This window comes from Aulonocara sp. 'chitande type north' Nkhata Bay, linkage group LG23 (genome assembly GCF_057382095.1).
Source record: "Aulonocara sp. 'chitande type north' Nkhata Bay isolate Kocher_YH1m ecotype deep benthic linkage group LG23, A_spYH_male_GT1.1, whole genome shotgun sequence".
Classification (NCBI taxonomy): Eukaryota; Metazoa; Chordata; class Actinopteri; order Cichliformes; family Cichlidae; genus Aulonocara; species Aulonocara sp. 'chitande type north' Nkhata Bay.
In genome coordinates this window covers 35732037-35755752 of record NC_141365.1, presented here as the reverse complement: position 1 = coordinate 35755752, position 23716 = coordinate 35732037, and the positions used below count along the sequence as shown (strand labels likewise).

The 23716-nt window shown below is 39.9% G+C and overlaps 1 long non-coding RNA gene across 1 annotated transcript; it reads left to right on the top strand.

The window, feature by feature from the left end:
* The first annotated feature begins 12628 nt into the window (after window positions 1-12628).
* Window positions 12629-17589, top strand: LOC147302337 (uncharacterized). Its single transcript, XR_015127149.1, has 3 exons — window positions 12629-12916; window positions 15964-16112; window positions 17378-17589. It is a non-coding gene; the product is annotated as an uncharacterized LOC147302337 (long non-coding RNA).
* The last annotated feature ends 6127 nt before the right edge of the window (window positions 17590-23716 follow it).

Genomic DNA, 23716 nt, shown 5'->3' with positions numbered 1-23716 from the left:
TACAAATTTTTAAATATTAATGTGAAGAGCAAAATCTCAATTAAATGTGTTTTTTTTTTCTTAAAAAACATTAACCAAATGATGCGCAAACTCCAAACACAAAGTCCCGGGAAAATTGAAATAGGCAGTTATAAGCGTATAATCGATGCAAATACCAGGGGTTGACTGTATAGTGTTACCCCATGGATACAGTGGGCTAGATGTATTAACTATTCACTAAGGTTTACAGCCAGTTAGCCACTAATAATACTAATTAATAAGATAATAAAATTATGCTGTTCAGCTTTAAGCGCATTTTTATTCACTTTATCCATGACCGCAAAGGGTAAAAAGTCCTGGATATTAAAGTCTTGGAAGTTAAACTAAAAAAAGAAAGAAAGAAAAAACACAGTGGTAAAAAGTAAAAGGGTTACACAAACACAGAACCCTTTATGAGACCAAGGATTCAAAAACCCCAGACGACAGTGAAGTTCAAATGAGGATACAACTAGGAAGTCAGTCGAGGGAGATGAGCCACCCATCTCAAAAGGGCGGTTTATATCTGTCATTTGTTTAAAAAAATGCCTCTGGACATGGAGGAATTTGGCACAGTGGAATTACACAGAAAATATGCTGTGGAGGGGGGAAGAGAAAGGGGAGTGATGGGAAAGAAAAAAGAAAATGTCACAGGCTGAAACAGTGACACGTGTCAAACACAGCAACAATCAGAGTGCTGCGATGAGTCCTACGAACGACGGCTTTGCGAGAGAAGAAGGACGCAGAGAAAAAGAAGTGATGAAAAGTTGGGCAATGAATTACAGACAGAGAGGGAAAAACTACAGACAAGAAATAATCCATCCCCTCAATTTTATTACAAATTCACACACATCCTAAGATTGTGTGCAAAAGGAGAATTATTGCAGATTAAAAAGAGCGAACAGGAACACTACATGAATACGAATCATTGGATAATCTCCTCATATTGTGACCATAATTCATTTCTCACTTTCCTCAGTGGCTATATGTGGAATTCTGCTGTCCTGCCAAAAGACAAGACACTCAATTGAAACCAGGAGGAGAGCAGTGTCTATTAACAGAGCATCAGCATCAGGCTTTTGTCCTTTGCCAGGAATTGTCATCCGGAGAACGTGAACAAATAGCTTTATATGCTCTACAGCAGAACAGAGTCTAGCACTTCATGAGGTGTCATGAAATTAAACTGCACCGACTCTTCCAAACCACGGATAAATATTTATTTGGTTTTCTGGTGTCGCCTGTCCTCATGCTAGCCGAGTTGATCTGAGTATTTGATTATCACTGTTGTCTTTTAGTAATAATAATATAATTTGGGGGGGGGGGGGGGGGTTTCTATTGGAGAGGATTTTGTTTCAGATGGCTGGGATGGTCTGCTTTTTACAGTGTGTGTGCCAACCCTCACCCCTAATGAATCATGCTTTTACAGAAAAAACAGAATTCATAATTCATGAGAAATAAATCAAGATATTATTTTTCTTTTGTCTGTAATGTTTTTATTAAGTTATATTCAACACCCAGTCATAATAATATGATGTAAAGTGAGTGAAGAAACCTTTATTCTGAACCATTTAAAACAGGCTCTTTCGTGGACATAAAACACTTTTAGTTTTTAAAAGTTATTGGTTATAAATGACATATTTAATTTTTTATACACATGGTTTTTCCTGATTAATGTTCACAGAACACATTTTGGGGTAATACCGTTTTGTGAGGCTGAAAATTATTCTTTTGTAGGTTTGTTTTATGTGCAAAACAGGCTCATTCATTTTTACATCACTGAATAATGAAGGAAATATTGAATCAGATGTCAAATTTCTGCAGCAATCAACTCCTTCCACTTGCTGAGCTGTTTAAAAATGCTACAATATGGATTCACACAGTAAATAAAAGCCCTGCATCCTGGTTATTGAACCTCATCACTCTCAAATTAATTTAAAGGACTTAGTGGAACGGCTGTGGAAAAGCTCTGAGACAGCTCGTGTAAAATATTGGTGCTGAGGGATGAAGGGGGTCGCAGAACTCATCAAGTTTCAAATTCCACTGGTAGTAGCTTAAATTAAATGACTTGTTAAGGTGGATATTTTGGCATACAGGCAGACAGAGCTCAACATGTGTACATACAGTATATAATATTGACTGATGGCATTTGCAGGCACAGACACACTCTCAGTGGTGGCATGGACATAGACTGTAAACTGTCAAATGTCACCAGCCACTCTACACCGTGACACCCAGACATGTCTGCATAATAAAATAAAACGACTCGATTTCAGGCCGTAATTTAGAGTTCAACTAAAAATAGATCAGGAAGAGCATTTGGACTAACAGGTAACCTGATTACCGATTAGTTACATTGGCTTAAAACATGATTATTTTTATTAAGTGAGTCTCCTATAATATGAAAGAAGTTTAGAAAGGTTTTTTAGGTATTTTGAAAAAAACAAATATTGCTGCGCATAGTAATTAGGGCTACTCTAATCTCGGACTGACTGCATAAGGTTTGCAATTAATTACCATTAAATTTATGAAAACAGACAAATTGCCAATATGTTGAAATCAGTGTGACTCAGTCTGTGCTGATGAGTGCAACTTCTCTCTTTGGAATAAGGGACTATAGTCATGTAGTTTCAGACTGGTTGTGTTCCAGCGATTTTGCTATGTGTGTCGTTTTGCAGTTAAATTGACATCCTGCAGCAACTACGTCACCATTTTTGGAGGAATTTCTGGATTTGATGTAAGTAAGTAGTACTGTAAGTGGGCTGTAACAGATTGCATTTTTATACAGATTAATCATTAATTAATGTAATTGGCAACTTATTGCAATTTTCTTTCATCGTCTTCATGGACCAGAATTATTTTGAAGATGACAACTATAGGTGAGTTCAATTCAATTCAGTTTTATTTATACAGCGCCAAATCACAACAACAGTCGCCTCAAGGTGCTTTATATTGTAAGGTAGACCCTACAATAATACATACAGAGAAAAACCCAACAATCATATGACCCCCTATGAGCAAGCACTTTGGTGACAGTGGGAAGGAAAAACTCCCTTTTAACAGGAAGAAACCTCCGGCAGAGCCAGGCTCGGGGAGGGGCGGGGCCATCTGGTGCGACTGGTTGGGGTGAGAGAAGAAGGACAGGATAAAAGACATGCTGTGGAAGAGAGGTAAGTGGTCACAGACCTGGTCTCCATCTTTGAAGCAACCACTTCAAAGGCAAGAAGATCACAAGTTCATAAAACACGGTTGTGTAAAAATTACAACTGTAGGTCGACTAACTGCAGTGGAGAAAAGTGAGAAACGATCAATCCACAGCTGTGAGATATTTACCTCAAATTTGCTTTGTCAACATAATTTGTCCAACTGCAGCAAAACCTTCATATTTGAGGACTAGAAGAGGATTGGTGTTAATACTATATGCAACATTTGATCACAGATCAGAACAAAAATCATACAAACTCAGTTGAAAATCACTGAATTATAATAACATGATGTATTAAAAACCCCTCACCATCCACCCCCGCTGGGCCTTAGCACTGGGGACTTTTTTCACATATGACACCACAAACAGTTAAGTTTGTTAATCTGTATTATTTGCCTACCTTTAACCATTTTACACATATAATAAACAGCTTCAAAGATTATAATGAAGTTTTAAGACAGAAATAATAATTGAGGCAGCAGGTGGGGCCAGTCAAATTCTGGCAGAACTCACACTTCCCAAATATTCCCCAAAATTACCTGTTGTAAAGGACACTCGGATGAAAAAGGCCAATTACCAGCAAAGTTTAATACCAAGATGAATGCAGTGTGACACAACAGTGCTGTAGGAAGTGTTGATTCAGTTTTACGGATGTCCAGATTATAAGATTTGAAAATATTGGATTTGTGCCGTTCACACTGTCATACCATGATCGGATATGGGTCGCATAGGGTCAAAAAAATCGGATTTGATGCGCTTTTTGTGAACGTAGCCTTTGTCTCTTACAAGCTTCTTTATTAGCTCCGTCTTATCCGGGGAGTAAGATAAAACATGCATTTGGAGTTCTACCAAACTTTGCTGTGTAACTTTCTCCACGCGCCTGCTGCAGTTATTAATAATTTAACTTGAGTGCTGGGTGATAAACAAGCTGGAGAGTAAATCCCCGGGTGTCAAAACAAGTCAACCACACCTCAGCGAGGTCAAATATTTCATCGGATTGTTACCTGCGTCTGGTTCTGTTTCCTATAGGAATTTCGGATAAAAAGAAGCAGTTGCAGCAGTTATTTTGATATAGCTGCTCAGAGAGAAACATAACTCAAATGTCTCAAATACAAACAGACACATGCCAGCACATGTGTAAAGTCTATACAGCTGAATGATGACTAAATCAGTTTGAAAAGCGGGAGAGATGTAAAGAGAGACGACTTTGTTCCCATAAACGAGCAGGCATTAACTTTATCAGTATGGTTGAAGGAGCCTGACTAGAAGGACTTCTCTAAACACACACACACACATAAGCGCACAAAACCTTTCCAAATGAAGGTTTAATGAGGAAGACATGGGTCGGAGAGTGAGTGAGATGTGGTTGTAATGTCAGAGACAGTCTGTCCCACATGGTTCCCATAAGTGTGTTTGTGTGTGTGCATCTCTATTTCTGAGTGGATGTTAATGTGCGTGTGTGGGTCTGTGTGTGTGTGTTTTGCTTTAGTGGGATGTGACTTTAAATCACCATCATCCTTCAGAATGAAATGAATGAAGTTTAGGGGGTCTGGGAAGCGACGGGGCGCGAGTGCAGTAGATATTTAGACGCCAACACGCACATTCAAAACCCCCAAACACACACACACACACCAGTCAACTACATCTTGATCGTGTTGTCAGCGATCGGTGCCAGCACTCTCATCTCCCTGTCCAAGTCCATATTTCACTCTCACCCTGTCCAACAGCATACACATATATAAATTTATCCACAAACATGCACGCACACACAAATATCATCTCAGCTCTGTACGGGTCACACTTTGCTGCTGATGATTTGTCTGAACATACATACTAAGCTTGTTCATTAATAATACGGTGAAACAAAAGGAATACTTCCCATGATCCTCACACGCTACTTTTCTTTATGTTAATGATTGAGCTCTAGCTACATACGGTGGCTGTTCAGAATATAATGGCCTTTTATGTGTGGCCTCTTTGTAAGAAAATATAACTACAGGAACTCAAGGGAGAAATTTCCAAGAGGAAAAACACTTAAAGATGAGAAAGCACTGCAGAGACATGCTGATGTGGCTCTTTGGTTTTCCTATCATTTTATTAGTTGCAGGCATTACTCTTGATTTTTCTTTAGTTGTCCGGCCAGTGCCTTCATTCAAAGAAGTTACTGAAACAGTTGAGACTTCAAATGATGACTTTTAGCCATGTTTGAGTTGGAGGATTTTTCTATTTCAGTGTTATATCCTGTTTTATCTATGCTCCCTATTGGCGATTACTTTGGCTCCTATCAAATCTCTCCGATACTTTGTGGCTAAGACTGATTGCTAAACTACTGGTGTAAGAGATGCTGTCGTAACCATCTAAAAAAATTATAAATAAATACATAAATTTAAAAAAGTTCAGGTTTTATGTTTAGTGTTATGTTATGTTTAATAGATAGACTGCATATAAAAGATAAAAAGTCAGATTACTCATTGGTTTTTGGATCATTACTGAGAAGCCCGACTTTAGTATTATGGTCACCGCCATATTGTTTTTTGGTGTTAGAGCTAAGTTATTAGCTATGAATGTGTTGCACAGACATGTGTACCTGCTAATTAGGACTAACATATGTAGTCCTGTGAAAAACTAAGTACATGTAGCTATTAGAACAACTTTTAGCAGCAATAACTTGAAGTAATCATTCTCTGCACGACTTTATCAGTCTATCACGTCATTGTGGAGAAGTTTTAGCCTTTTCTACTTTACAACATTGCTTCAGTTTAGTGAGGTTTGTGGGCATTCATTATGCACAGGTTGTTTAAGGTCAGGCATTTGAATCAATTTGAGGTCTGGACTTCGATTGGACCAGTGCAACACTGTGACACCACCACATTTCTTTATTCCGTTATAGATTTGCTGCTGTGTTTGGGATCATCGTCTTGTTATCCTGGCCTACATCTATATGCTTTAGCCTGCAGAGTAGTCCATGGTCTCAGTGACTGCTGGTGCCCAATCAACATCCCTCCACCACCATGTTTGACAGTTGCTATGAGGTGTTTGTGCTGATATGCTGTTTGGTTTCCACCAAATGAGGTGTTGTGCATGGCCAAACCCTTTGTCTGTCCGAAGGACACTGTTCCAGAAATCTTGCGGTTTGATTATATGCAACATTGCAAACCTAGGCAGTGCTGCCATGTTCTTTTTAGAAAGAAGATATTTTTTGCTTTCTTCTTTTTTCAGTTTCTCTGAGTATTTACTGCTACTTACCCTGTTGGCACAAAATGCTTGGAATAAATTACAATCTGAACATTAGCATCACGCCCTTGTTACACTGAAGGAGTTTAAAGTTATGGTGAGATCGTAACAGTTAACTTGTCGGTGTGCAGATGTTTTATGTGAGTACATTTTAAGGTTGTTGACGGATTCTCGTGTTTGTTTCTATGTAATTATGTTCTTGGCCTGGTCTCCTTTAAAAAAGAGATTTTGACCTGGTTTCATAAAACAAAATAAAATGGCGGGCTGACTCACTGAAATCAGCCCCCAGTGGCCATTTGAGACACTGCAGTTCTGACACATTTGCACTGGCTTCATTTGTCAGCTTAAAAAGTTGCTGCCTTGTTCAATCAAGCATTTAAGTAAATGAATGCCCTAGTGTCCTAGGTCAAGACAGTAAATACCTACTACTGAGCTACTGCTGTAATTGACTCTGAACTCTAACCTTGCAGTTCAAGGGGTGCACGTGATAAGAGAATCTTCACAGTCAGTTCATTAGAAAGCTTTCCTCAGACGGGAGGAATTTGTATCCTCTTGTCTTTGGGCCTGCACATAGTTAAGGCTGTATGAGCATGCAGAGAGCTACATGTCAGTTTGTGTTGACCTGTGCCTGCTTGAGGCCACTTCTACCCCATAATTAAGTGAATTATCTTGCATAGGACAGCGCCATACAGTCCCAGTGGCGGGCAGAAGGCTTGCTGGCTGCTGCAGAAGCCGCCCTGACAAAATGGCCTCTCTGTACATAGATAATGAGGCAGGGGCCTGACAGGTGGGCCCTGATTAGGAAGGAAGGGTCCTTTGGTGGGTGGGGAGGCAACACACATCCACCCACACACATACACACGCACGCCACACATATGCACAGAGCTCACCCAGTAAACATACTCATCAGCGGGGAGGCTGTCCCTGGAGAGGGAGAGCATGTTTGACATCATTAATTGGCTTTTTCAGTGCAAGGAGTCAGGGAGATGAAAAGCTTTATCAAGCTGAAATAATTAATTTTGCCCTCACCACCCTGAATTCGCTGACACTTCACTTCTCTCGCAAAATGAAGAAGGGGCAAAAATGACTACTTTTTCCCTCTCCCTCCCTTTTCTCGATTCACTCCCTCTATTAGCCTTGCTTTTTTCTCACTTCGACTTGAGGAGACATATTTAATGGAGGAAATATGCGTTTTGTGTTAAAATACAATTAAAAGGAGATTTAATTAACTTGAACCTGTATGAAGAGGGAAAAGGTTAGCTTTATCTCAACCACTAACAAAAGCCATAGATTAGAGGGCCACACTATGTGCCCAGTGCACCGTTCATATTATTTCCAATTAATTCTAAATAACCACGAAAATTATAAGGCTTTGATAATACACCATCAGCAGGACTAAAACTTTAATCACTCTGACAATCTAGCTCAGCTCTGGTCGAATAATTAGTTTAATTAAGCTCTTTGAAAGGCACCCGCATGCTGAAGTTGTAAAAGTTTAAACTGCACCTGAACTTTGACAATGTGGCCAAGAGGTAGTCTGGGGAAAAAAAGAGTGGAGTCCTGCCCGGGACCATGAATGGCAGTGAATACACTGTGTTTGTACATCACCCCATCAAAGGGAGAAGTATTGTGCTTACAACTCCATATTTTTTATTTTTGGACTCCAGTAAAATAGCTTTGACTGAGTGATCAGATCAAAAATAATCCATATTTATATTAGACTGGACCTTGGTGTAGTGGTTTTTTAATCCACTGTCACAAACCAAAGACTGTATATAGAAGATGGCTATACCTCAATGAGACCTTGTTACCTGCTAACTGCAAGTTTGGCATCTTAGTTGCCAACACGTTGTTTTTCAAGCAAAAAGTCCCAACATTTGGATGAGAGCGTGACGTGCTACATTATTGGTAAACATTAGCAAGTTTGGTTAGCGAGCTACATTTATTCATTGTACAAATGCAACACGCAGACGCACGCATTTATTAATTACTGCTGAGCAACAGGTTATTTAAAAGTAGACTTTTACTCATCAAAATTAAAGCACAAATTTCTTGGATGGTCAGTACTCCACAGGATGCCATGTTGGTCAGATTAACCAATTAAAACACTCAGAAATGCTCTAACTGAGAGACATATTCACCAACTATACAGTTGTTGTGAAAAAAAAATGTACAGGCCAAAACCATTTTTGTACAAGGTTGTTTATAACTAGGTTGTAAAACTGCTGGAAGTCTATGGGGACTGAATCAAGCTCAAGTAGCCATCATTTTTTTGTACGTTCGCAGTGTCTGTCATTTTTTTGTTGTCCCCAGATGTTGCCATTTTCCTGAAACAAACCATTTTAGTTCCATTTTCCCTGCCTTACAACCAGCTTTCTTCTAAATCAATATCCTTTGGAAATAGGTTTGAACATTGAAGCTTATTGTGTACCCGAGGTGGCAACATTAGGGATATCTCTTATTGACATCATACATTTCTGAAGCCTGAAAATCAGTTTTTGCCGTCATCTTTGCATAATAGAAACTTTAACCTGTTGTTGACATATAATACTTTGTGAAAGTGTTCCTGAACCCATGCAGTGATTTCCATGTCAGACACTTGCGTGTTTTTAATACAGTGCCACCCAAGGGCCTGAAGGTCAAGGACCCAAAGATGTTCAGTCTTCTCCCTTGCACACACAGATTTCTCCAGATTCTCTGAACCTTTTTCATGATTTTATGTAGTGTAGGCGATGATATATTCAGAGTGTCTGTTTACAATTTTATGTAGAGGAATATTATTATGAAACGGGGCAGATGAACACCTGCCCAATCATCTTACCAACCTGTTGCCAGGTAACCATGTTCGTTGCTCAGTGTTCCTCTAGCTGTTTCTTTTTAGTACCATTTACTTTTCCAACCTTTTGCTGTCATCAAATTCAAAAAGACCAAATATTTTTCAAAAAATGCTGAAAGTTTACGTTCATGATTTTTTTCTATGTTCTATTCTGAATAAAATATGGGCTTATTGTACTTGTAAATCTTTGCTGTCTGTTTATATTTACATTTTACCCGGCATCCCAACTTTTGGGGAAATGGGATTAAAGTTGAAATTGTGTTGTCAATAGCAATAATAACACATAAAAAGTGTCACTGGAGTTGGAAAGGGAGAAAAGTTGAGAGACTCGCACAAGGGGGAGGAGGGGATTGCAGGTTAATTTGTTGCACTGTCCTCTTGCTACAATAGAATTAGCAATAAGCTACATGCATTATAGATAAAACAGCTTTGCTCTCCCTAAAAATGGGCTTCTGTGATCTTTGATGGTCCCTAGCTCCTCCGTTGTGGACACACAAAGAAGGGAAGGACTACTTCCAAGGGTTACAAGAACTCTGAAAGTGGTGCCTGTGCATTAGCATTAGCATCAGGTATTTCTAAGCAACAAAGGCTTTTTCAGACTATAGCTATATTCTTCCAAGACACTAGCTGTGAGTTAATCCCTCAGTAAAATACAGTCAGACTTTCCAAATATTTTTCTTTGTGGATTCCACCTCCTCTAATGTTAAATAACAACAACAATAAGAAGAAAAAGAACACCAGCTCCTACAGTCCTCCGGGGCCTGTGCCACTTTTCCCTGCTGGAGCAATTTGAAGAATATGAAGAGACTGAATAATAGAGTCAACTCTTAAGCATACCCACACGCACACAAACATACACACAAATACACAGCCCATATTCTCCAAGCCTTCTGGTGGGAGAACAGCAAGGGTTCTGCTTCACTTCCCAAGTGGAGAAGCTACATATTAAACCAAATTCATGTGTGCTTCGTGTGTGTCTCTGTGTGTGTGCATTTGTGTTTTTTTTCCCTCTCCTTCTCAGTACCTCTTTAGGCTACTGCCTCGCCTCAGCAGCTCTCAGATGTACACAATATTTACCCTTCTCATTCGTCACACGCTTGCACCGTTATTGTGTTTGCTGCTCTGTGGCCTGAGTCTCCCACACTGTAAAAAATGGAAAGAAATCTCTGCTATTACAAATAAATTATTGACACACACACAGGCTTCCATCAGGAACAAAAGCTGCTTTAGCACGCGGGTTCAAGCTATATAACCTACATGACTATATAATGACATGCACATATAGCCGTGTGCTATTAACATTCCTTGATTAAAGTCTAACAGTTATTAATGCTAAGATCATAAGCCAATTAGGATAAATATGAGCAGCTTGCATAAAGCTACCCCCATGGTAAATGTAAAGCCACTACTCAATAAAGCAAGTGGAAATTATTTATTTATGCTCAGTGTGTGTGCACCGGCAGTTTATTACTTTGAAACCACACAACGGCATGCAGCGATTTTAATTAAGACTAATTGTTTTCTTTATACACACGCTAAAGAAAGCTAATTAAATATAATGCTGGCAACATTTCCCATAAGAGGACAGGCACCGGTTTATTCGCAGTGGGATAGTATCTCCAAGTTACGCTTCATCATGCAGCAAAGTTTCGCACAACTCGCACTCAGAGCACCGCCAACACGTTCGACTTATTTCTAGTTATTTATAACATTTTTCCACATTCTCCTTCCAAAACATAATTACAAAAATGAATAACTGCATCTTTTAAATACCTGATTATGTTTCATTTCTTCTTTTTTGTGCTTTAATAAATCAAAGAGTGCTGACTCATGCTCCCTTTTCCACAACATTCTTCTTAACTCCACACACTCTCAGCTGAAAGGAAAACCGCAATCCTCTGCCGCCGCAGCTCTGCCGGAGCTGGGGTTAAGTGCATTGTTGGTTCAACCTTGACAGAGAGTGTTAAAGAGGAGTTTGCAACAAGGGATTCGCTCCAGAAATCGCCCCTCTGAGAAGCTCTCAAAGCGCTGGGCTGCTGCCACCCCATTTAAATTGAAATGGCGTGGAGGTCCCAGATCCTCTGAAGTACAACAGGGCCACACTGCTTCAGTTTCCTGCTTGTCTCTGTAACCTTTTAATGTGTTAATAAACTACTTCTACCATGTGCTTCACATTTGCTTGGAAATCACTTTAATGTGCAAATGTGACGTTTATTTAGTGTTTCAAAATGCTCAAAAAGAACGCTGAGGGTTTTTCAATCAGCATTCAAAAAACAGTTGCACTGTCTGTCACAGAACTAGAGCGCTCGACCGGAAACTCCTCACGTAAAAAGTTCCAAAACTTACCAAAGCCACCAGCCCACATGGTCCGCATTCCCATGATGGGCCATGATGCAGAGGGGCTGTATTCAAATGCAAACATGTGGTTTCTACTGCACGGACTGCAGCTGCAGTTTGAAACAGCAAGGGCATTTTGAAAACAGAGGCTGTACACCAGCTGCATGCTGAAGCCTTAAAACACCTCGACTTGAACTCGTATTTTTCTGTTTACAACTTTGAGCTGATAGCTCGCAGCAAAATGTTGCCGCTTTATCTTTATAGATTAAGAAATGAAATAAGAAAAACAAACGTTTTTCCTTCGTTCACTGAGATCTTAATTTTGAACATTGTATTTCAGATATGCAGCATAATTCCTTTGTTTTAGCACAGGGATCACTCCTGACCGCAGGGTTGAAGTGGGCTGGAACGATATGGTCCAGCACCTTGATGAGCAATTAAATCTGATAAGCAGGTTAATGCGTATCACCGTCAGACAAGTTCATTCTTCATTTGCTGCAGCCTTCCATGTGCATTGCTTCTAGAGAAGATACTTCCTCAGTAACAAACATATAAACATATAATGTCTTCCCATAGCCTTCAGCATACCCCGTTCTTGTTCTCATCTCTGTGATATAAATATAGTTGTGGTGGCAGTACTCATTTTCTAGCAATGAAGCATGAACACAATAATGGTTTTTGTTTTGTAATTAGTTGGGGGGGGGGGGGGGGGGGGGGGAGGGTTAAGTGGAGGTTTATTTCAAATACAACTTTTCAGACAGCTCAATGAGTGCCACCAAACACGCGGTACCGGTCCGAGAGTCGTTTGGTACCGGGCCACGAGAATTGAGGCTCAGGTGTGAAATGTATGGTTTTCAGGGTTTTTATTGGTTTTCAGCGTTATTTTGTTATCGTTTTTATCGTTAACTCGGTTTTCCTGGGTCTTTTCGCGTGTGTTATGAATAAATCTTCTTTTTTTCGGTACCGGTACTAGTTTTTTTTTTGTTGTATTAATCCGCGACACCTTAAAGGACGGTCCGTGAAAATAATGTCGGGCATAAACCAGTCCATGGCGCAAAAAAGGTTGGGGACCGCTGTGCTAGATAATATAAAGTTAGCTAGCAGTTAGCTACATAATGTAAAGTTAGCTAGCACTTAGCTAGATAATTTGCAGTTAGCTAGCAAACAGTTAGCTAGATAATGTGCAGTTAGCTAGGAGAGTAATTATTAATGTTTGCTTTGTTATTGATTAATGTTTGAGAAATTAAGATGTAAGAAAAACTGGATGGAAAAAGATGAGATTATTTTTGAAGGTAAAGACTGCTCAGCAATTGAAACTGTATAAACTGGAAAATTGTAGCGAGCTAAGGAGGAGACAGAGATCTCTATTTTGATTTGCAGTTCCTGTTTTCCATACAACTGCCAACTGCAGGAATGCAACTTTATTAGCATAACACCCCAAAACTCAAACGTGACCAGAGCAGTCTCATTTATGTTGGGCATTGCTTGCCCCACTTAATACAGAACAAGCAGTTATGTTATAAATTAACAATATAACAGATAACTGGAATAGCTGTTATAACACTGTAACTTAATACTTGAACGTCAGCATGAACAGTCCCATGAGGCTTTGGGTTAGTGGCCCCTCCCATCACCCTCCCCAGTACAATATCCTATTTGGTTTAGAGTTTTTAAATCATATATTGGATCGATATATGATGTGTTGTGTTGTATTATGTTTGAAAGGTCTCACAAAAAAGTACACTAATTTTGTGTGGTCCAAATCTTGCAGTTTGGTGCATTTTAGTCTAGACTAGTTAGGCTAGTTTGCAGTAGTGTGAAGTTTGCAGTGATGTGCATTTCAACATAGAGTTGACTGGCACTGGGCTGCCTGTGATCTTCATGGTCAATGCTAAGTTACATGGAGAATAGGGGAGGATAGGGAACATCAATTTATCAACATCTAGACCACATATCACCCAAATATTTCATGCTGTTTATATCTTTTTCGCTAAATCAAAAAAAAGAAACAAAAACAAAAAAAGAAGATCCAAGCTCAAAAAACAAGTCAAGAATAAGTAATCCCCCCGCATGCTGTATTGCTACAATGGATCTTAGGTTTCCTCAACTGCTAAAACCCACTTTAGCTACTTAGTGCATGATGTTAATGCACAAGTGCAACTACTTGTAATGTACCTTAAATGTATATTTTTTTCAATATGTTGCAAATTAGCCCAAAACAAATTCATAATTTCAGTTACACCAGAGAAAAGTCAGCCTAGCTTGGCAATGTTTTGACAGTGAGTGTATTAATATATACACATATGTGGCACATTAGCTTAGCTTACTCTCTCTCAGTGTAAAACTACTATTTCTTTAAAGAAATTGTTCAGTGTATTGTGGCATAATTTTATTTTCTTGGAGATTTGTTAAAAATGTTGTTGGACCTCATTTCTGTGGTATAAATACAAAATTATAATCAGTTAGAAGTTAGCCTAGCTTCACGTAAAAATCTGAAATCAGAGGAAATTTGGGCTTGGGTTTATCTTGTCCATTTGGTGAATGCTCAGTTAATTATAGTTTAATGGTCAGGCACCAACAGACACTCAGTCCTATTTAACACACTTATATAAAAAGCTATATCAGGTCCCGTATACTAAAATTCAAAGGCATTTTTTAACATGTTAAAAACTATATTTAAGGTTTTACTGTAACTGCAACAGGTGCGGCTACAATCAGCATCATTTTGTGCAGAGAAGAGGAGAAGCTTTTATTCTGGATGATCAGCCTGTGAATTAAAAAATTAAGATTAATCTTGGCTTGACAGAAAATAGCTACATCCTCTGTGGCCTCCATGTCCACTCTGGGTGACAGCTGCTAATTGAAAACGAAGAAATAATTACTGTCTTAAAAGTGATAGAGGAGACACTGGGGACTCTGGGAAATATGGGACTCCACCGAGACTGGAAAGTCTCACTGGGAGTCAGAGTGCCCACTGGGAATTCCTCCATTGTCCGTCAGTCAGCACCCAGTGGGACTTACACACATGCATGCATTTATTTCACATTTGTTTTTCCCTGCATGCACATATATGAACACAATTTTTCATCACACAGAAGTATGTGGAATGCAAAATTATTCTTCACACTCACAGCAGACCCTTACAGACACACTGTAGTCCTTGGGGACCGGGACTATAATAACCCCACCAGGCTGTGCTGTGTGTGTGAGAGCTGATAACAAATGGCGATGGACTGGCGGCTCTGTGGTGTTGTCTGAGGAACAGTTGGTCCTCTGACCATCCTCATCAGCAGATTTCAATTGGCAGTGCAGCCTAGCATGAAGACCCTAATCTCTCTGCAGACAGTTATTTACATTTATTACCTTGCTAAGGAAGCACAAGATACATAAAACATATACACAAGTATGCAGATCCACAAATAAAATTTCCAAAATATTTACTTATTATTATTTACAGGCTGATAGACTGATGAATAATAACCTGATACTGAATTATTAAAGTATGAATAAAACAGAGATTTAACGAGAAAAGAGTTGATGAAAACACCCTGTCCATCCATCTTGCTTTGCAGACACTCGACTCGCCCCTTTTGATTTTCAGTTGGCCCCGCCCCTTATTGCTCATGTCAAACAAATCCGTCTGATACAAATGAAATCAATGCACCCGTGTTAGACCCTGCAAATGACGTTTTGCACGTAGCGTAATCATCTTAAAACACTAATATGTTGAATTTATTTAAATTTTTTATTTATTTAAAACACTTTCAAGCCCTGTAGATATACAAAGGGTAGTGTGTATATCTATTAGGCAAAATCGCTTTGCTATATTTCCACACACGATAGCCTGAAACAGAGCAGTGCACAGTGTGTGTGTGTGTGTGTGTGTGTGTGTGTGTGTGTGCGGATCCAACGCGGGGGACTCTAAGCGAGGGAGTCGTGTATAATCTGCAGAAGAGCACTTTCTAGCGGCGTGTTCAGAGCACAGCAGTGAGCTGCTCAGCGGGAGCAGACTGCCTCTCAGTCTGTTGTCTGTCGCTGCTTCATCCTAGCAGCCAGGCTTTTCTCTCTCACAGACACACACACACACAAATATGTATCTGAGAGCAGGCTGTCTTTTCACAGCAACAACAAACACTGTACTTGCGACATGCCGCTACATGGGAGACGCCACAAATAACCGACTGGTTTTGGAGAAAACATGTTTTGATGTGGAGAAGTTGTCACGGCACTGGTCTAGATTCTGTGAGGTTCTGCTATAAGAATAACCCAAGATGACTTTTGGTTTTTATATTCAACCTTTGACTGCCCAAAGTTGTCTATTTTCCCATTATATTTTTAGGCATCTTGCCTTTCTTTAGTAGAGCAGTGAAGAATGGACACTTGGAAGAAAAAGCATGTGGGGGAAGATTTGCAGCAAAGGGCCCCACCTGGACTTGAACCCGAGCCACTGCATTGAGCCTTGTGGCATATGGTTGCCTGCTCAGTCAGGTGAGCTGAAGCAGGACCCACTCCCACAGCATTTTACTGGGAAGAGAATTTGTCTCCATAAAAATGAAGATTATTAGATGTGAAAACACTGCACCCTAATTCTCCCTCTTTAAAGTGTCATTTAGTATCCATTACACCATCATCAAACCTCATTGACCTCAGGACTAGAGGCAGGGTTATCCTTCAATAGCCACCATTTACAATGGCTAACAATAGGACCAAATGGCCTGGATGTTTGCATCCACAACAACAGACCACCAGCATCCACCATCCATCACAGTCAGGACGGTCCCAGTGTCCCGGATGAACTGGATGATATAACTCCCTATTTAGAGCACAGTCTAAACAGGCAGTTGCTACTCCCTACACCATTACCAGCTACAAATATACATTTGTAGTTGGTCATGGTGGATTTATGATAGCTGCTGCAGCACTAGGATACATGCTTATTAATAAAAAACAAAAAAGGTTAATCATTAAAAGCAAGCACTATTAACCACTCATGTCTTGCTTTCTTGTTTAACTGTTATATTTCAGATGAGCCTTGATTGGGCTCTTCAAAGGCGCAGCATTTGTGTTGCCTAACAGATGTCTGTGCATTTCCCTGTTATTATTGTCCATTTAATAAAGTCCTCACTTCAAAAGGCGGATTAAAAAAGTGCTTTCATTGCAGTCCTCGTGTTTTCACACTGGAGGAATTCCAAGAGGGCGCCAGAATGATCATTGCAGAGGTTGCATTTCAGCCACATGCCAATTGATTGCAGTTTCAGAAAGTGAACTCTCTTACATGTATCTTGGCCTTGCATTTCTTTAGGACGATGTCATAAGATCTTTTTCTGAGTTTTACAAAAAAGGTGAACTTAATCCTTACCCTGAAAATGTCATCACCTATAAACCTTACTTACCTGTGACCATGAGCCCACTGAGCTCTGCAGAGTAATTCTTAAAGACAGGACATAAACATACAATTAAACTATTAATAATCACTGAGCTCTGTAGGTTTTCATGATCACTACTCAGATAGGAAGCTTTTTTCATCTGTAGATGAGTAGGCATTATTGTGGTAACGACTATTACTGACTAAAACTGATCTATAATGATGTTCTCAAAACAGACAATGGGGAGGAAAAAGATATATCAGGCTTTGGATACACACCCAGTAATTGTTTCACTTGTAATATAATTCCACGCTCAACCATAATATTAGTCAAGCATCTGAACTAGGAGACAAAAGACTCTTTTTTCTCACTTTCCTCCTGGTGCAGCAGCCCAAGCCTGAGCCAATCTGTAGGACAGCCGGACCCGAGGGACCCTCTAGCCACCAGCTGACTGACCAAGCGGTTTACTCAAAGGCATAATTAGAGGGTCTTTGTTTCACCCGGAGTGGCCCTTTGTGCCGTAATGTCGCCTGGCACTGGAGGGGAACGTCATCAGTCACTGGCTGAATGGTGTGAGTCAGAGGAGAGATCTCACACATGCAGGTTGGAGGTTTGTGGTCCTATCAGAACGAAGGATCTGATGGTACCCTGAGGCGCTTCAATAGGCAGCTCTCCTAGCTCGCTTCTTCAATAAAAGTGGGTGCTAATGTCATGCGGATGACGGTTCATCAATAGATTCTTGGCTGTCACTTTCTAGCTTTGTACATGCAGGATTTGCCAGACTTTTACTCGGGCTTTACCACATAAGTGCTAATTATGCACCCAGCTCTAACTATAATCCCCTTCTTCTCCTCACCACTGTCCATTTCTTTGAAAACACTTAGTTGTAGAAAATAAATTAGTGTAACACGTTCGATGGAGGACTTTGCAAAAACACAAAAACACTAACATCGAAGCATTTTTTGTCCTGGTTCTTCTTGCAGTCCTGGATAAGCAACATTGTGCTCCGTAGGGTTAGAGGTTGGAGAGCTTTAGAAACCAGAAAAACCCCAAGTCATCATCATCCCTCTTCTCATCTTCCATCGCTCTGCAAAAATGACACATGACCTGAGCCAACGCTGTCAGCAAGCTCATAATCACAGACCAATTGATCCCCAATCAGTGTCAAAACCAAGCATGATGTTGTGGTTACAGAGTACCAACTTTAAAAGATTGTGGCTTTACAATTCATCAGAGAAAAACCTTAGGGAGCTACTTGTGAGAGCAAGACATCAGACATGGATTGTAACAAGGAGACAGAGACAAAAATATCTTCGTTTTAAGGGCTCGAACGCGGTAATTGAAGAGCAAAGCCGTTTGTTGAAACACTGTCACCCAGCTGCTGGTTTTGTTTGTACAGTGTTTCATTTGATTGAAAATGTCTTTTTCTATAGGAAATGTAGGACAGTTGAAGCTGCAAATAAATAATAACCCACTGAGGTTTAAGTCATCACAGGTAACCCTACCCTAACGTCTACATTTTGGAGTAAAGCAAAACAGACTTTTTTGAAAGCATGAACAGTTTTTCAAGTGTGTCAGAACGATTATTTTATTTGTTACCTGAATGCAAAGACTTGGTAGGAAAACAAAGACAGCATACTGTGAAGGCCTAGGGTTAGGGGTAGGTTTGGGCTTTTCACCAGTGATGGCTTAAGACCTCAGAGAGTTAACCTCCTAACATCTACCAGGTCACCAACAATCTGCTAAAGGCTAGGGCTGGGGTGCAAATTCTAAGCAATCTCAGTTTAATAAACTAGAAAATGCTACATTTTGAAGCAGCTCCCTTACATGCATTTTTACCTTCCAGGTCTTCTTTTGTCATTGTTTGGCACATCTTTATATAATGAGCTGAAAGTTCCCTTAGTCCTAACCTTAAACTGGTCACTAGCAACCTTGTTATTAGGTATTTTTTTGTAAATATAAGGCAGGAAAGGTCTAAAATTTCTTTCTCTTAAAGTAAGTTTCTAAAGAAGCACTATGAACAAATCCTTACATTTTGATTTTCCAGACTGTCAGGCTGACCATGATTTCCCCGGTCATGTGTATCACACATCACAGATGTCAAATCAGAGAACTTAAGATAAGAGCTCTGTGTCAAGGGCCCTGACCAATCCACACATCTCTCTCTTAAAATTGTAGTTTCTTCAGTGGAGTCCAGCTTGGATTATGACATGGTTGACATCATTTGATTTGCCTTCCCAGGAGCTCTGAAAGTGCTCCATTAGAGTTATTGCTGGTGGGGCGGCATGCCAACGCCAGCAGCCTGCCCCTGTTACCCACAGACTTACCTGCTGAGTGTAATCTGTCCTGTTAAGGTTAAGCCAAGTTTAAATTTACACATACTTTGAGGTCTTTGCGCTGTCTCAAACAATAGAACAAGTTTATTCTTATTCACATTCATCCACCAGGCACGGATCATTGTTCCATTGAGAATCGGCTCGGAGTAGCAAGAGGCAGGCTCATAAACACAGGTTTCTAATCTTATAATTCACTGGTGTCTGTATTATGGATTCAGTCAAGAGAGAACATATTCAATAAAGATGCCCAAAAATGACAATGTGACTTAAACCAAAAGTCAAGCCTTGAACTCTCGACAATGGGTCATGAAAGCTGAATGAGCCCTTTGCCAAGGCATGGATTCAAAACCGAGCTGAGAATAGAGCAGGACAATAAATCAACAGGGAGTCCTTTTATTTTCTTCCTGGTTCTGGTCTTCATATCTTCCTAGGACATGTTGTTTTTCTCAAGATGGAAGAAGAGAGGGTGTGGTGGATGTAGGAGGAGGAGGAGTGTGTGTGTGTTGGGGGGGTGACTGGAGAAAATAAGAGGTGGAGGGCAGGCGGGCAAGCAGGACAGTGACATTCACGCATTACGACGTGGCGACACTGACAAGGTGTCCACCCTGCCGTTCGGCCAAGCTGTTATCACAGTCGGCCCCCGTTTCCAGGTCGCAACCCTCAGCGGCACCGGCATTATTGGGTCGCGGCTTGGTGCCACCAGCCAACCCCGGTGTGGGCCGACCATACTATTGTCCAACGGTGAAGCGTGGCTTTGAGATACTGAACACACACACAGGCACACACACAGGCCCACTGATCCGCCCTGGCAACCTCCCTAGCAACCATCTGTCCTGCTTTGCCATGCTCAGGCTTGGGCACAGCTAGCAATGGGCATGCCTTGACATGTCTGAGTTAATGGGACAAAACGGAGGCACGCAAAAGGACAAAAGGACTCACAAATGAAAGAGCGTAGCCAACAGAGAGAAGTCAGAGAAAGAAAGATGGCCTTCATGAGAGTTTGGCTCGAAAAGTCCAAAAGTAAGACCGATGTTGTTTTGTCCTTTGTGTTGATTTAAGTTCCGCGGAAGCTAAAATTATCCAGGATTGCTTTCTATGAACCAATTAAAGAATACATAAACGGCACATTGTACATTTGATTTGTAGATAAATGAGAATCAAATTTGCCAAAAATCTTTGACATAATAGAAATTGTCCAGGGTGCGAAAATGTCTTTCCCTCATCAAGTTTTCTTCTGTATTCAGCATCTTGCCCATTTCGACATCATCACTCATTTCAACTATTCAGTTATGTTGTCATTGTATTGACGGCTATTAGCATTACAACCAACAGCAAACTGGCGACATGAGAATACGTCAAGCGTTGACAAAGACCTCACGTTTGAATGTGTAAGGCTTTCCTGAGAAGCATAAAGGGATTATAGCTGAATGTGCATTTGTAGAACACAGAAGAAAGTCGGCTGGAAAGGAGGTGAGCAATTTGAACAATAGGACTTCTGACCGTCCTGATTTGGTTGTTCGACTTACTTTTGTATTAACAGCGTCGCTCGCATTGTGATATCTACACGGAAAAGTTCGGAACGTTGACGCCCTTGAGGTCAACGTGTCATTGGAACGGCGCTGGAAGAATGACGGTTTGCTTCCTGATGCTATAGATTTGAGGTTGGCAGGGGGTTGGATAAGAGTGGGGCAGGGTGGGGCAGGTCTGGGTGCGACGCTATATCACAAGTAGATACATCTTCCTCTGTCTAACATGCTCGCTTGTGTTGCCTTATCAGCATCGCGCCAATGGCCCCAGAAACAGCACAGCAATGACCTCACGTCTTTCTCCCACCCAAAAAAACAGCCTTTTCTTAACATGCAAAAGCGCTGCCTTTGTCAGCCCTCGTAGACACAAATCAATTCCCCGCCCCTTCTAGCACCCAAAACCTCGGGCTCATCCAAGAAGCAGAGGGGAGCCTCAGACAACTCGTGATAGAGCCTCTTTTGATGGGAACTACATTTTGTAGCATCCGTTCCTCTAGAGTACGATTTATAGTGCAAGCAAGCTTGGAAAAAATGTTCTTAAGAACATAAAGAACAGCCTGGTTCTAAGGTGTCCAAATTATAAAAACAAGATTACATGTTTACGCCGAGAACTCCTCTGACGACCATCAACCTTTTTGCACCAATAAGCCTGTTCAGAAGTAGACTAAAGAGAAAACACTTCATTGGGTCGTGAAGGCGAACTGATTGAGCGGTCATCGTTTCTGAGTTTTTTATGCAGCTTTTACTTCTTTCCGCTGAGGCCCTGGGTTCTGGCCACAACAAAAAAAGTGGTTTAGAAACAGGTTGGAGTGATGGTCAGAATTACAGGGTGAATGTAGCAGATAAAAATCAGGGGGAAATTATGTGCCTTGCCAGCTCTCTACTAAACAGCCCCCCCTTTCCCTTAACCCCACAGCCCTTCCCTTTTTCTTTCACCGTCTTGCATTTTCAAAGAGCTGAGAGGCCATAGCGAAAGTGAATGAAGCATGACCGCAGGCAGATGCTCCCCACATCTTTCTCTCTCTCTCTAGTCGTACCCTTCCCAGTTTACACCCTCTATTTCCCACAACTACCTAAACACTGCTGTTTCAAAGGGACACACAGCTCATTTACCTAAACACTGCTGTGTAGATGATTACAATTTAAAGTGGACTTACAGACTTATGAGGTAAAAGTTCAGTTACAATGATTTTACAGTACAATAGTATAAAGCTGGGAGCTACTTTTTTACCAAATATTTATTTTACATTTAAACTGTTTTTTAATGTATTGTCATATGTGTGTGTGTGTGTGTGTGTGTGTGTGTGTGTGTGTGTGTGTGTGTGTGTGTGTGTGTGTGTGTGTGTGTGTGTGTGTGTGGGTTTGCTTATGATAAGTGTTTTTTGTTGTTGCTGTTGTTGTTGTTGTTGTTGTTGTTGCAGTGCCATTTTGAGTAAATGCCATTTGTTAATTTCCCCTAATTCCCCCTGGGCACTTGAAGGCTAAATGAGCACAGATGGGACATTTTCAGTCCTTTGGAACAGTTCATTTGAGTGATTTGGATTCAGATTTGTTGTTTCACAGTCTACATATCACATTGACTCTTCTTGTGAGCTTGAGTGGAGAAAGTTGCTGAAACCATACTAATTGTGATGGTATACAAGTGCAACTTTAAACCCAAGTAGCAGTGAATTATTTGATTTGCATGCCATAAAAATAACAAAAACAAGTCTCTTCATGGTCACTGCAGGAGCTTCTGTCTGGAATGCATCCTCTAAACACTTATCTGTAGTAAACAACTGCTTTTTTATTCTCTGGGTCTTAAAGTGGAAAGTCGGAACTTTTGAAGAATTTCAAAATGTTTTAATTAGACGACAGACTGTTTGTTCATGTTTTTGAACACAGAATTTAATTTAGGTTTTTATTTGACAGCAGTAACAGGATATTATGAACCAAAACTCATATATAACATGGATAACATGTGTACTTCATAACAGCTGTTGTAATATATAGTTACTATTACAACTGAATAAATCAAATAAATAGTGATATTTTAATATATCTAAATATCATCACATAGATCATGTAATAAAATATTATTTTAAACTGGACTTTGTTTGGTTTTTTGGCATCAGTCCTGCGCATATATCGGGTCTGAAGAGAAGCTATTGTATTTTAACCCAGATCACATTTTCCATAAACGAAGTAAAATCAAACAAATAAAAACAATGAGAGAGAAAAGACGTACGGGACACTGCCGCGCAATCTGCCTACTCATGAGGGCTTTAAATGAAGTACATTAACCATCATTCATGAGCATCCAGATTGGTTATTGTATAGTAGCAACTGTTTTCCAAACTATTTACAGTTTAAAGAGTAGTATAGCCTTCATCATTCATTACTAATTATTATTATTATTCACTATTATATATTGTTGCCAATCGGTAATTTATTATGTTGTATAAATAATCTTTTTTTTAAAAATAGTGTATAGTGAACTTGATCTGTGAGCTATTTTCCATTAACTAGTTTTGATATTTAATATATATATATATATATATATATATATATATATATATATATATATATATATATATATATATATATATATATATATATATAGATAGATATAGATATAGATATAGATATAGATATATATATTACCTTTTGGTAATTTAAAGACAACCACAACCATCAGTGATTCATTTCTTGGGCTTATTTATCAAATAAACACACACACATTGTGTTTGCACAAAATGTATAAACATTGTTTATGCAACAGTATATTATAAGAACAGCTACAAAAAGGAAGTGTTTTTCATATCCATCAACTGTACTACTGTGTTAGGCATAATTTTATATCAAAGATAAGAAGATCCATTCAC